This window comes from Dromaius novaehollandiae, chromosome 1 (assembly GCF_036370855.1).
Source record: "Dromaius novaehollandiae isolate bDroNov1 chromosome 1, bDroNov1.hap1, whole genome shotgun sequence".
Taxonomy (NCBI): Eukaryota; Metazoa; Chordata; class Aves; order Casuariiformes; family Dromaiidae; genus Dromaius; species Dromaius novaehollandiae.
The window spans coordinates 133,005,566-133,017,685 of NC_088098.1; the positions used below are offsets into that span (position 1 = coordinate 133,005,566).

A 12,120-nucleotide genomic window follows, 5' to 3' on the forward strand; every position below is an offset into this window, starting at 1 on the left:
GTCATAACAGTATGCCAGAGGGTCACTGAACCTTTTAAGTAAAATGAGGAGATGCATCTTTATGGGACCTCATTAGAAAGTGAAGTTAATAAAGACAGCAGGAAAAAAAAGCTACTGGAGAAAGTCAAATATCTCCAAAGCTGTCCAAGGAAGTCATCTACTGGTGTCTCTCTTAGCACCATTTGGGATTTTCCAAGAGATACTGTGTGGGTGTCTCTATGAGAGTCCCTTGGTGAGAGCTGGAAGCTCCCCAGCGACACTTCCCCAGAAAAGCCAAGGGGCAGCAGATGTCCTTGTGATGCCTCCTCAGCAGCAGAGACAGGAGGAGCCATGGAACAGCAAGTAGCTTGAACTGCAGCTTGCACTGTGTTGGTAGGCTAAGCAGAGGCTGGGAAATCAGTAGAAGTATGCTGTCAATGCTACCTGGGAACCAGAAAACAGAGGGGAGATGCCTACCTATTGCCTTGCCTGTGCTGGAGATCTGGAGCCCTGCGTACAGGGAACCTGCAATAGGATTTGTCTTCTTATCAACCAAATGTGGAAGTAGGAACAATTTCTAGGCAAATAAACCTGGAAAGCTTCTGTTGGAAAGAGCATGGAGGCTGTTAAACCATTGACTTTTAGTGATACCATAAACAATGGAACTCATACATTTGTATGGTGGCTTTCAGCTGGGATTTTGAAATGTTGTTCTGAAGTACTGGGAAAAATAATTGCTCCAATGTGGAGCAATTGGTCCAATGGTGGTCTCAAGAGACTTACAAGGAGAAAAAAAGTAGAGGTTGTTCCCCATGCAGCCTTAGGCAGAAAAATTTGTGATGAATTTGGAGTGGTGTTTGTTAACACTGCTGAACTGTATTTGAAAAAGAAGTTACCCTGCACTGATTTTCTTCAGTATTACTGCCTTGGTACTAAGAATAGAAATCCATTATTTTGAGTTCATATTCTGCACTGAAGCAGATCCCCACTTATGTGTGTAGAAACCTACTGAATTCTCATTGTGCATTGGAATATATTTTTCCTGCAAATACAGTTTGCTTAAAAGGGCAGGACTGTGGCTTTGACTTGCAAACAAAAAAATCTCATTTCTCACTTTAGATATATTAATTTTGTTCCCAGATCCTTCCATCAGTTACAGCATATGGTTCCTGGATCCTGTCTGGAGCCTGATCACAGGTAAAATTGCTGCTTTGTATGTAAACATACCTGCTCCATAGTTTCTTGGTGTTTGCTAAGCACAAATATGAGCTTTTATATTTATGAAAGTATTTGTAAAAGAACTACTTTTCTGATCTTTTTGCTTTTTTTTTTTTTTTTTTTTTGTGGGAAAGAACAGGAAAACAGGGATATTAAGGAATTAATAAATCTTCTGTGGTTTAATTTTTGTCCCTTTTTGGCTCCAAATATGCATAGAGCAAAGACTTTTTCAGAAATGAATTTCTGAGAAAAATTCCCACCTGTTATATACTTGTGGAGGATGCATCATGAATGGATGCAATCATAAACAGATTTACTGGCTGAGCTGGTGACACTGTCTGTAAGCCTAGGCCAAAAAAGTTTTGTTGCTTTGCCCAATAAGTGAGCCTGCTATCCTGATGCTTTGAAAGTGCAGGCTTCTTGCTGGGGAGTCACCTGTTGAGAGAAGAGCAGCCAAGATGCTCTGAGAATGCCAGATGGACCTAGGGCCTTCAGATCAGCTATTGCAAAACTCTGGGTGCCTGAGGCTAAATATGTTTAGAAAAACATTGCAGCCCACAGCCACCAGTGCTACACTAAATTTGGGCATTGCTACAGATGGTTCACCTGCGCTGGCCTCCTGGCAGGAGTACTGTGTCAACTTCTGTCTTCAATCAAGTGGAGCAGAGAGCAAAATGCCAGGCTGAATTTCTATATTATTTTGGTATGCCTCAAGGTCTTGCTGTGAAAAAAACAATTCCCTACCACAACCGAAGAGCAGTTTTGAACTGAAGGTGAATATAAATCGAAATATAAAGGTCAATATAAAAAAAGAGAGTTTTACATATGATGTGAATACAATATTCAGAATCACGTAGAGAAATTTGGGGGCAGCCAAACTTGCCCAACGGGTCTGAGGTTGAGAGATTGCCTTAGTGAGTGACGCTGTCCTAAAATGGTGGATAAAGAGGCTGTGCATGAAGGTGATTAGGCACTATGTTCTTTTTTTCTTGGTTGCTTTTTCATGAAGAAGTGAAGGTTGCTTTTTCATTTCAGGAAGAGACTTCAGCGAGTAATTCACCTTTGAATTCTGTGCATGACTGAACTCTTTCTAATGGAGCTGAAGCAGCTCCAGAGCCTGCTGTGAGATGACATAGCCCAGCAGAACAGTGAACACAGTCAGTGGGAATAACTGTTTACAAAAAATTAAGATAAATCTAAATGTATAACATTTGTCCTTTAGCAAGATAACTTGAGCTACCCACTTTTGTGAGAGAGAGTTGGGAAGTGGCAGAGTGAGAATGAAGAGGATGGAGGAAATGATGCCAGGCTTTTCAGGATGGTTTGTGTAGACATCCTACATGTGTCAGTGTCCTCAAACCAGTCTTCCATCACTGATCAAAAAGTTAATTCCTTTTCAAGAGGTGCAAAAAAGGTCACTTTTGTGAATTTTTTTTGTAAATATAAAAGCAGAAAGTTGATTTTGTTTTTCTTATTATAATGGATGAGAAAGAATTTGCATAAAAAATGCACAAAAGCAAATATCTCTTTTATTAAGTGCATGGAAGTGGCCTGTGGAAGCCAGATGTTCAGGTGGATAACAGAGTCAGAATGCAACACATCATTCTTTCACAAAATGTTAGATTTGGTTAAATGTATTTTCATACTCCTGAAATATAAACTGTGTTGCCAAAAGACTTGCATAGCAGAGAGGTCTGTACTGTTTAATCTTTGCTATGTATTTGCTACAGTTTTACCGGTCTTCTGTACAGCACTCTAGTTGAGTTGGCTTACACAGTTCACCAGGGTGTATTTATTGCCCATTTTATGATAAAGCAAGAGGCCTAGTCTCATCGTTCTGTTTTCCAGTCGTTGGTGTAAATCCACTGAAATCACTATTTAAATTAGGTTTGTAAAAAGACTCAGAGCTGAACTTCCAGTTACATGGGAATAACAAGAAATAGCTTATGTATCTTCAGTGAGTTTACCGAATTTTCTAGCACTGCAGGTGAATTTGACCTCAGCCATGAAAAAAGACACTCTTTGCAAGTTATTGGGGAATTTGACCATTCATTTCTGTGGACCTGCAGTTTCAGCACAAATGTATGTCTAATTCCAAAAAAGTTTGTCACTTTAAGCCATCAATATTCATGCTATCTATACTAATATTCTATTTTCTAAGGACATAAGTTTTTCCAGACATTAAAAATCCCATTTTGCTAATAATAAAGGGCTAGCGCAATCTTTAAGGGTCTATAGACAGAGGAGATGAAAGACTGATTAGCAAACAGTGAATGCCAACCTATTCCTGTAGTGAATTCACCAAAAACTCCAGTTAACTAAATACTTCATACTTAGCCTTAACGAAATGGTGATGCCCATCATTACAGCATCCGAATAGCTCCCAAGGCAAAATTGATATATGGGGGAGAGTTACTACTGCTTCTTTTTAGGTAGGGAAAGAGGATAGCAGAGGAGCTTGTCATTTAGTGAGCATGATTTGTCCGATGGAAATTCGTAGGTAGGCTGGGAATTGAATTTACGCAGAGGGCCAGTCCAGTGCTTATCAGAAAGACCTGGCATGTTACAATTGTGCAGTCAGAGGAATAAAATGAATTCTGAAAGGTTTCTAGTTCATGAAGGTAATATCAAACATACAAAACTGACCTAAACCTTCCAAAGTCATTATAGGCAAAGTATCTTGTTCCATTTAGCAATGCTGTTTTTCCAAATTGCACACAAGTTTATCTGTCCCTAAGTCAGATGATGCTAACAACGTGTGGGCCGATGGTCTGAAATCAAAATCGATTCCACTGGTTAATTTTCAGTTCATTAGTTACAGTTCTTTGAAAAGGGCACTAATGAAATAGCTCTAGTTAGAAATATATGGATATTGCATCCCTGGGCAGTTCCAAGGTGCCAGGTCCTTCCATCCGCTAGTCCTAGGAGTAGCTCCTTTAAATTATCTTGCTAAGGTAACTCAAGACAGTTATAGAAATGAGTCCTCTATTTCTAGCTAGAGGCCCATTAGTGCCAAATTGTGTGCTTTCTCTGTGCTTAGGCCGATGGTTAACATTTTAAAATATCATTTTGAAAAGACTCTAATTGTCACAACAAATCTTTTTTGGTAAACAGAATATTCACATTTCTTTCAGTGCTTCATTTTCAGGCAATGCATGCTATTGAAATGCATGAGAGGAAATTAAATGCCTGTGATTTAGTAAAATATCCATTTAAGGAACCAGTGGTTTTGCTATTAGCATTTTGTAACAATTAGAATGTTTCAGGTTTTCAATCAAGGCAATATATAGTTGTTCCACTCACCTGGAATTTTGTTAAGTTTAATGCTTTTTTGAGATTGGCTTAATACTTGGCTAATTTCAATTTTCTTTCTTTTTTTGTCTGTCTTTTTTGCGGGTGGGGGGGGGGGGGAGAGAGGAGGGCATAACTTCTCCAAGCCCCAGCTAAGAGCAAGGCACTACTATGCTATAACTTACAGAGTCAAGGTATTCCTCAAAGAGCCAATAAGCTGACGCAAAGTTTTGTAGGGGTTAAGACCAGGAGAGAGAAAACAAGTGGTATAAGAGAAAATTAGGAGAAAAAGAAAGTTCTTTCTGGGAAATCCTGATGTTCTCCCATTTCTTTTTGTTTGTGCTAGAAAATCAAAGCAGCATGAAAAATTCCAAAGACATGTTAATTATGTGATTTCAGAAAGCTTCATCTTTACACCTGCAATTGAAACTGTCATATGAATCTCTTCACTGGCCTCAGTTACATCTCCTACAGTGCCCCGGGACTGCTCCCTGTGTTTGGGCCACTGCTGTGAGTCACAGGACTCCTCTGATTGATGGCTGTGTTACTCCCACACACTGTGTCTCTAAAAGGTGCCTTCTCTTGGTGAAACAGGACCTACCACAGTCCCAAGGGGCCACAGCTCCTGTAAGTCTAGCCAAAGCTCTACTAGGAGAATGGTTAATGTCAGCCTGGTCTGAGTCTGTACATTGACTTTTTTCCCAGTGGAAAATTCTCCCATATCTTCCCAAAATGCAAAACAATAAGCAAAATAATAATTACTAAGCAATCTTCAAATTACACTATGAATAAGCATAGTTCCAGAAAACAATTGGCTTTAGTTATCACTGCTAGAGCACAAGGGAAGCTGAAACACAGTTAAGTGACTTGGCCAAGGTCACATAAAAATCTACAGTATAACCATTGAGCCCACACATCTTGAAGGTCTTGTCTGCACAAACGCTTAATATGGACTTCAAGCAAAAGAACTGGGATTCTTTTGTTGGGTCTGCCACATCCAGCGAGTCATACACAAACAGGGAAGTTCTGTTGATGTTTTCTTTTCTTTTCTGTTTCATGTATGGAAAATTAATTTGCAGTTGTGTAGTCTCTACTTTGGCTCAAGAAAGAAAATTTTTCCTGAATAGGACAGGGAAATCCTTTTTTCTTTTTCTCTTTCTCTTCCTTTTCCTGTTCTTTTCCTTTTCTGTTGTTCTTTTCAAATGAGGGCAGCCTATAGTGTTTACACTCTATTCATTAGCAAAGGTTAGCCCCATCTCTGCTAATACATTTAATGAAGACAAGTTTACATCATTTCTGCCAAGAGATTTCATAATGAGCAGACGACAATGTTAAACTTTGTGGATGCCGGTCATCATTTCCAGTCGGCATTTCCTACAATGGCTTGATTTTGTTTCAGAAATTCTTATTACGGCTGTGCCAGACTGTAAATGGCTGTTCCAGAAAAGGAAAAGGCTCATCAGGGATTTCAATGTTCCCAGTTTAATGTTTTTTTGTTGACAAAAGACTAGAATTAGAGACAGCAATTGTGTGTGATGTTGAAGAGCTGCAAGTAGCCTAACAGGGGATACCTATGGTGGAGATGATTTGAGTTGGTTTCTTCCCCATAGCAACATAAAGCCTCCAAAAGTCCTTCTGCTGCCTGCGCTGCCCATGAGAGTGGGCACTAAGGACTACTGGAGCAGAACGGATGGCACACAGAGGAGGAGGAAGAGGAGGAGGAGAGAAAAGCAGGTCTGGCAGGGACAGCCCCTTAAGGTCAGATCTTTTAAGAGATCTATGCACCTGGAAATAAGGCTTGCATCTGTATTTTAGGTATCTAGTGAAGAAGTCCTCCTAAAATAAATGACTGAGTTCTCTTCTTAGGTGAAGGGGACACCTGGCTGCTTTTTGAAGGCCACCAGAGAGAGATCCTGCCTGCCTATATTTTAAGCACCTAAGTCTGGTGCAAGGGTCTCACCCAGGTGGATGGGTAGCACTGTCCTGTTTAAGTTGTGATGCACTAAATGGAACATAGGGAAGGCTGAAAGAGGCAGAAGTAGTAAATATCTCCCTCCCTTCCTCTGTAAGGCAGTGACCAGTGCAAGTATTTACCTAGGAGGAGAGGTTCCTGGGTACCGGTCTGTGTTCCCAAGCTTGTATCTGCTCTTTTGTTTTTTTTTTGTTTGCAACACACAGTGACTATTTAATGTAAAACATGTGGACATTTTAAGGGCCAGATACAGCTTTCCATCTCTCAGGAATGTGCCCTAACCATTCAGTGGCTAACTGTCCTCGCTCCTTGTTGTGTGGTGTCTGTCTGTATAGCTCTGCGCTAACTGGGATCCTGAACTGTGGATCCTCCCCTCCTGCTACGGAGAGAAATACATTGCAGTCTGCAGCATGCAAATGCAGGCAAACTCATACAGGTTGAGAGATTGATATCTGTAATGGCAAGAAGTGCACGTTCTTCTGCTCACATCTGAGTTCTGCATGTAACTGCACAGTCCCCTAAACCCCAAGCAACTGCATATGATGCTCACTTGTGAAGTGCGGATTTCATCATGCAGCCTCACTGCGCACAAATTAATGAAATGTGACTGAGCAGAGAACTTTCATTAACTAGAGCTGTCATCCACAGGCTTCAAGAGTTTTAAGAGTATTTCAGACTGAACCACAAAGAATCAATTTTATGCATTCCTTACATTTAAAATGGCCTTGTGATAACCATGGCAACCATTATAGCTAAAAAAAAAACATAGTAGAGAAAATGCACACTTATTTTAAATTAACTGATGAAAATTGGAATGGAAAAATGTGGTTAAAAGTGCTTAAACCAAGTAACTGTTACTGATCATGATTATTTTGGTGTTTAATAGAATCTTCTTTCTTCATTGGCTTGTATTTATAACTGTATATTTTTGTACATTCCAGATAATTTTCTGCTAGTGAGTCAAAATGTTGGAGTTATTTTTGTAATCTGCTCTCTGCAACTGAAAAAAATCTAGCTATAGTCTAATAAAAAGGTTCCAGTTTCTGAGCTGATTTATGCACAAGAGCCCCAACTCTGAAAGTTACGGAATGAGATGTGTATCAATTCCACATTGATTTCAGGGCATGAGGGGAGCAAAGAAATGCCCATATATCATTCAGGAGCACAAAAAAAGTCAAGTCATTGTAAAGAGATTTGTGCTTCAGTGGACTAAGTTTTAAAGGTATGTAGACACTTATCAATGTAGGTACAGATTCAACAATAAGGATCGGAACAACTAAGGAGGCTAAGTATCTAACTTGTATCATTCCTGTGGCAGTTAGGCACCTACCATATTGAGCTACCTTAACAAAACTCTCTAGCTAGATACCTGTGCTATGAGGTGTCTCAACCTTAAATATTGCCACCACCTATGAAAACAGCATTTGATCGTGACTGCAAACTTTAGCCATACTACCTATTATTTACCCCAGAAATAATCAACAAATTTAGAGGAAAACTATAGCATTGCCACTGAAGTGAAAATATCCTGTGTAGATGTAGATGTAAGTGACCATTTAAGATAATTTAGGCAGTGATAACTCACTATAAATCCATGCCAGTGACTATGGAGTGGTGATGGGTAAGTCTAGTTGTTCTGGCAAGACCTCACAAGTATTGTTCTGCAAGAGGGAACTTTTCTCCACAGAAACTCTTTGGACTGCAGCTGGCTGAGAGGAAATCACAGCCAATGTTTGGGGGGGAGACTACAGTTTGTGCAGCTCTGAATCCTGTAAGAGAGGCATCAGCAAAGGCTGGAGGGAAGTTAAAAATGAGAAGCAGAAGAGCTGAACTGAAATACTTTACCAGCAGACTACTGTCTTTAAAATATTCATGGTTTTATTTCATTAAAATCTTCCAGCTTTTAATTAGAATTGGATGTCCAAGTTCTGTAAGTATGATTTTGATGTAAAAAGCTGTTTCTCCATTAATATGTTACCACAGGGGAGTTGCATAATTCTCCATTCTCTCCTGTAATCCAGACTCACCGGAAGAAACAATAAAGTTGTTTAGCTTCTGATTAGAGCAGGATACCATGAAGGGAAAATACAATTTTGGCCAAACTGACCTTAAGCTAGTGTTTAAAGAATATTCAATATACCAGAATGGCCTTTTTCTAACTTGGGAAATTTTCTGTCAACACAAGACCTTTCAATACTTTTTTTTTTTTTTTTTTTTTTTTGGTATTTCTGTTTAATGGCAAACAAAGAAACTCTTTTCACTATGGTTTTGAAGGAAAACATACATTTCAGTATCTCGCAGGATGGTGATCCTGACATTACACATTCTTGAAATACTGAAAAAAGTATTGCTTTGCAAAATGCTCTTCCCTCATTATGGGGTGACGTACTGGGAGTGTCTTCTGTGCTACAAATCCTTCTAGACTTCTACTAAAGGAGGGTTCTTAGACAGCAGTTTTGTGTTCCCCAGTTGGGAACCTATCAATTTAAGCTCAATAATATCTTGTTTGCTTTTTCTGCAAATAAAACCTAGAATTTTTTTTCCAGGATAGTTGCATGAGGAAATTGTTGCTAACTCTTATGATTTTATTTGACAAATCTCACAACATTTAAGTGCACATGAAGGGTATCATTAATCCAAACAATGTACTGATAATACTAGTAAGCTGAAGAATCACTCTGATTTTATCTAGCTTTTCCAAAAACAGTTGAATAGAACTATTCTAGATAAACACAGCAGTCTGACATTCTAGATAAACATAGTGTCAAATTCAGGGTACTTGTATCTACAAACCCAGGTTATTGGTAGAAATTATTTAAGTATTTTTTCAAATAATGAACAGGCTCAAGAAAATTACAAATTATTTGTACAACTGATAAATATAGAAGAGTCTAAATTCATTTAATATAATCCCTAGAAATTGTTCAGTGCTGTCCACTACTATATCTTTCTTTCCTTTCCATCTGTCAATGATTGTGAAAAATATTGAATTGAAACTCTGCAAAACAGTTTCACCAGGAGTGAGATTAAGGCAAAGTCACCAAAGGGAAATTGAAATAACTCCTCCTTTATATCTGTTTCTCTGCAGCACAATTACATTTCAGTAATGTTGTTTAGCATGCTTTTTATATATTGCTCATTTGGGCCCTACTGAATAATTACATGGGAAATTCTTTGCTGTTACTGGAAGATGTTTTTTGCAATTGCAAACAGCAGGAAAACATAGTTATTAAAAACTGAGAAAATATTGGTATTTTTACTGCAAAATAACTAGTAGCTATTATTGGTACTGCTTAGAATTCATTTAGTTTACTTTGCTTTCGATTAGGGTTGTGCATACAAAAAAGTTTGCTTTGGGTGTTGCTGCTAGCTGAATAAAGCAGAGTGAGAGATACAGCACTTCAATGCAGTATTTATGGGAAAAACACCATGTATTACTGTTGGAGCTAGTAAAACTGCCTGTGGCTAAGGTTGCTTAATATTAGCCCTATTTAGCCTTATTAGCCCTATTTTCAATGGTTTAGTGCTACACAGAATTGTTCAAGCTGAAATTTGCCATGCTTGCCTCTGCCATAGGTAGAATTTTTTGAAGTTTTTCAATAATAATTCCTTAGAAATTTCCAAAAATGAAATTAGGAAAAATAAGTAATGTTTCAGTGGTTCCTGCTTCTTTTGGGCAGTGCGCTGAAGTTTGGCAAAGGGCTAACCTCTAAGCTGTGGTGCAGCTGGGAAAGTGCTACTCATTACCTTCTGCCAGGTGGGCATATTGTAACATATCTGTCTCTCTAAAGGCTACATCATCATCTACAGGGTCTGATAAAGACAGAGGTGCATGTGCTGCAGATGCTGTTTTGGGCAGGACCAAATGAACAGAGGATGTGGAACCAGCTGCCACTTGAAATTCAAATTTAGCTGCATATTGGCAGGAAGAGAGAAATGAAGTCAGGGTAACCTTCCCTTTCTCTCTCATAGGCAGTAGCAGAGCAGTGGCTTCCTGACCAAGGTGCCAAACAGCCATGCAATGGCACTGTGTCCCCCTGACCATTCAGGAGCATGCTTAACAGAGGATTGCTTTACTAAGTCTACCTGAAGTAACCAGTGTGGTTATCCTCAGCGCAGTGATTTCAGCTGCTACACGACTACGAACCAAGAACTCACCCCAAAGGCAGTCTCTGTCTCCTCGCGTTTAGGGCCAGAGCTCTTCATTCCAGGATGCTCATCACGTGGAGTGAGTCACTAGCCCTGGAAATGGTTGTTATTCAGACCTGCTCATTGGCATCCTCCTTGAAAGCTGCTGCTACTTACTCACTTGTCATTCCTGCCAAGAATCCCCTCATCAGCAAGAAGATGTTTTCCAGCTCTTTCTACTCCTGGCAGCTGGCCTGCCTGGATGACACAGAAGTTTGAGGTCAGAAACTCCCAGCCTCTGCTCCTATTGGTGTACATTTTTTTTGAACCAGATCCCAGGGTTATTTTCTTATGCTGGAGGCATCAAGTCCTTCTTCTCTGGTCATTTAACACAGCCAGTGGGTACACTGTATTGGGCCAAGATTTGGCTAAATTGTCAACCTCTGAAAGACTTGCTCATGATCAGTTTTTTTAAGGCTTTTCTAAATACACCTACAAGCAAGCATGGAGGCTTCTGTAAATTCTCCTTTTACAACAAGCATGTTACTCTGTGCCTTGGCTCTGCCCAGCCTTTTTTGCGAGCTGTAAAAAGCTAAAACATCATACGGGGGTGAGCACAGCAACAGGGCAGTGAAGTGCTGAGGGAGGGTCCTTCCACTTCTCGGTGAAATTAGCAGCTTCGTAGCTACCTCAGAAGCAACTAAGGACTCCTACTTTCCTACTTGTGATGGATTATGGAAGAGAATGCAGACAGTCAACTCTCACACGGCTAAGAATACAACCTGCTGCCACTCGTATCCCATTAAAGCTGTTGCTTTTCAGAATAAATGTATCAGGCCTGTGTTTGTGCCGGAGTTGTTTATAACCTTTCCAGAGCTCAGAATAGAAGTCATGAATTCAGCATCTGCTAGCAAATAGTTGTGTAAATCATCAGCAAGGCATGAGCTGTTTCTCCTGTCTTGCAGTTTGTCCGCCCCACCTGTAATGGCCATGATCTACTTATCTTGTTAGACTGGTAGGGAGGTCATTCTCACTGCTAATTAAGGTTCCTCTTCATGTGAAATCTTGGGACTTAGTGTTATTTTACTTCAATAAAAATGCTTTGTTCCTTTGCAGTATAGACAAATAATGATCTTGGAGATTCTAATGACTAATTCACATGTGCCTTTAATAATCTCTCTTTCTGAATTTATCTAAATACTTTCAGCAAAAGTTTGATCATATTATCCCTCTTCTGAGTCCAGGCTATTTCTACAATTAAAGCTGATGTTTCTACAATTAGAACTGTCTTTAAAAGCTGGCCCAGCGTGATTGCTATTTTATTAGTCTTATTCCCCTCTCTAAAGAACTTTCATGCCTGTGACTTCAAAAAGAAGACCTGTATGCAAAACTAGGCAGTGGTTTTATTATTACCTTCCTTTTGTTTCCTTGGAGCAAAACAATCAATTTCTGTTGTTACCTGTCTTCCACCCCAGTCATTACTGTTACATAATTTCAAACTTATTTCTAAAAGCATGCAGTGTTTACATAGT

At 39.4% G+C, this 12,120-nt stretch overlaps 1 long non-coding RNA gene across 1 annotated transcript in view; it reads left to right on the forward strand.

Moving 5' to 3' along the window:
* The first annotated feature begins 1,117 nt into the window (after nucleotides 1-1,117).
* The window catches only part of LOC135329699 (uncharacterized), a 30,356-nt gene continuing 19,353 nt past the window's right edge, over nucleotides 1,118-12,120 (forward strand). The window contains exon 1 of the long non-coding RNA XR_010391280.1: nucleotides 1,118-1,176. This is a non-coding gene — a long non-coding RNA (uncharacterized LOC135329699). The remainder of the gene's footprint in view (nucleotides 1,177-12,120) is intronic.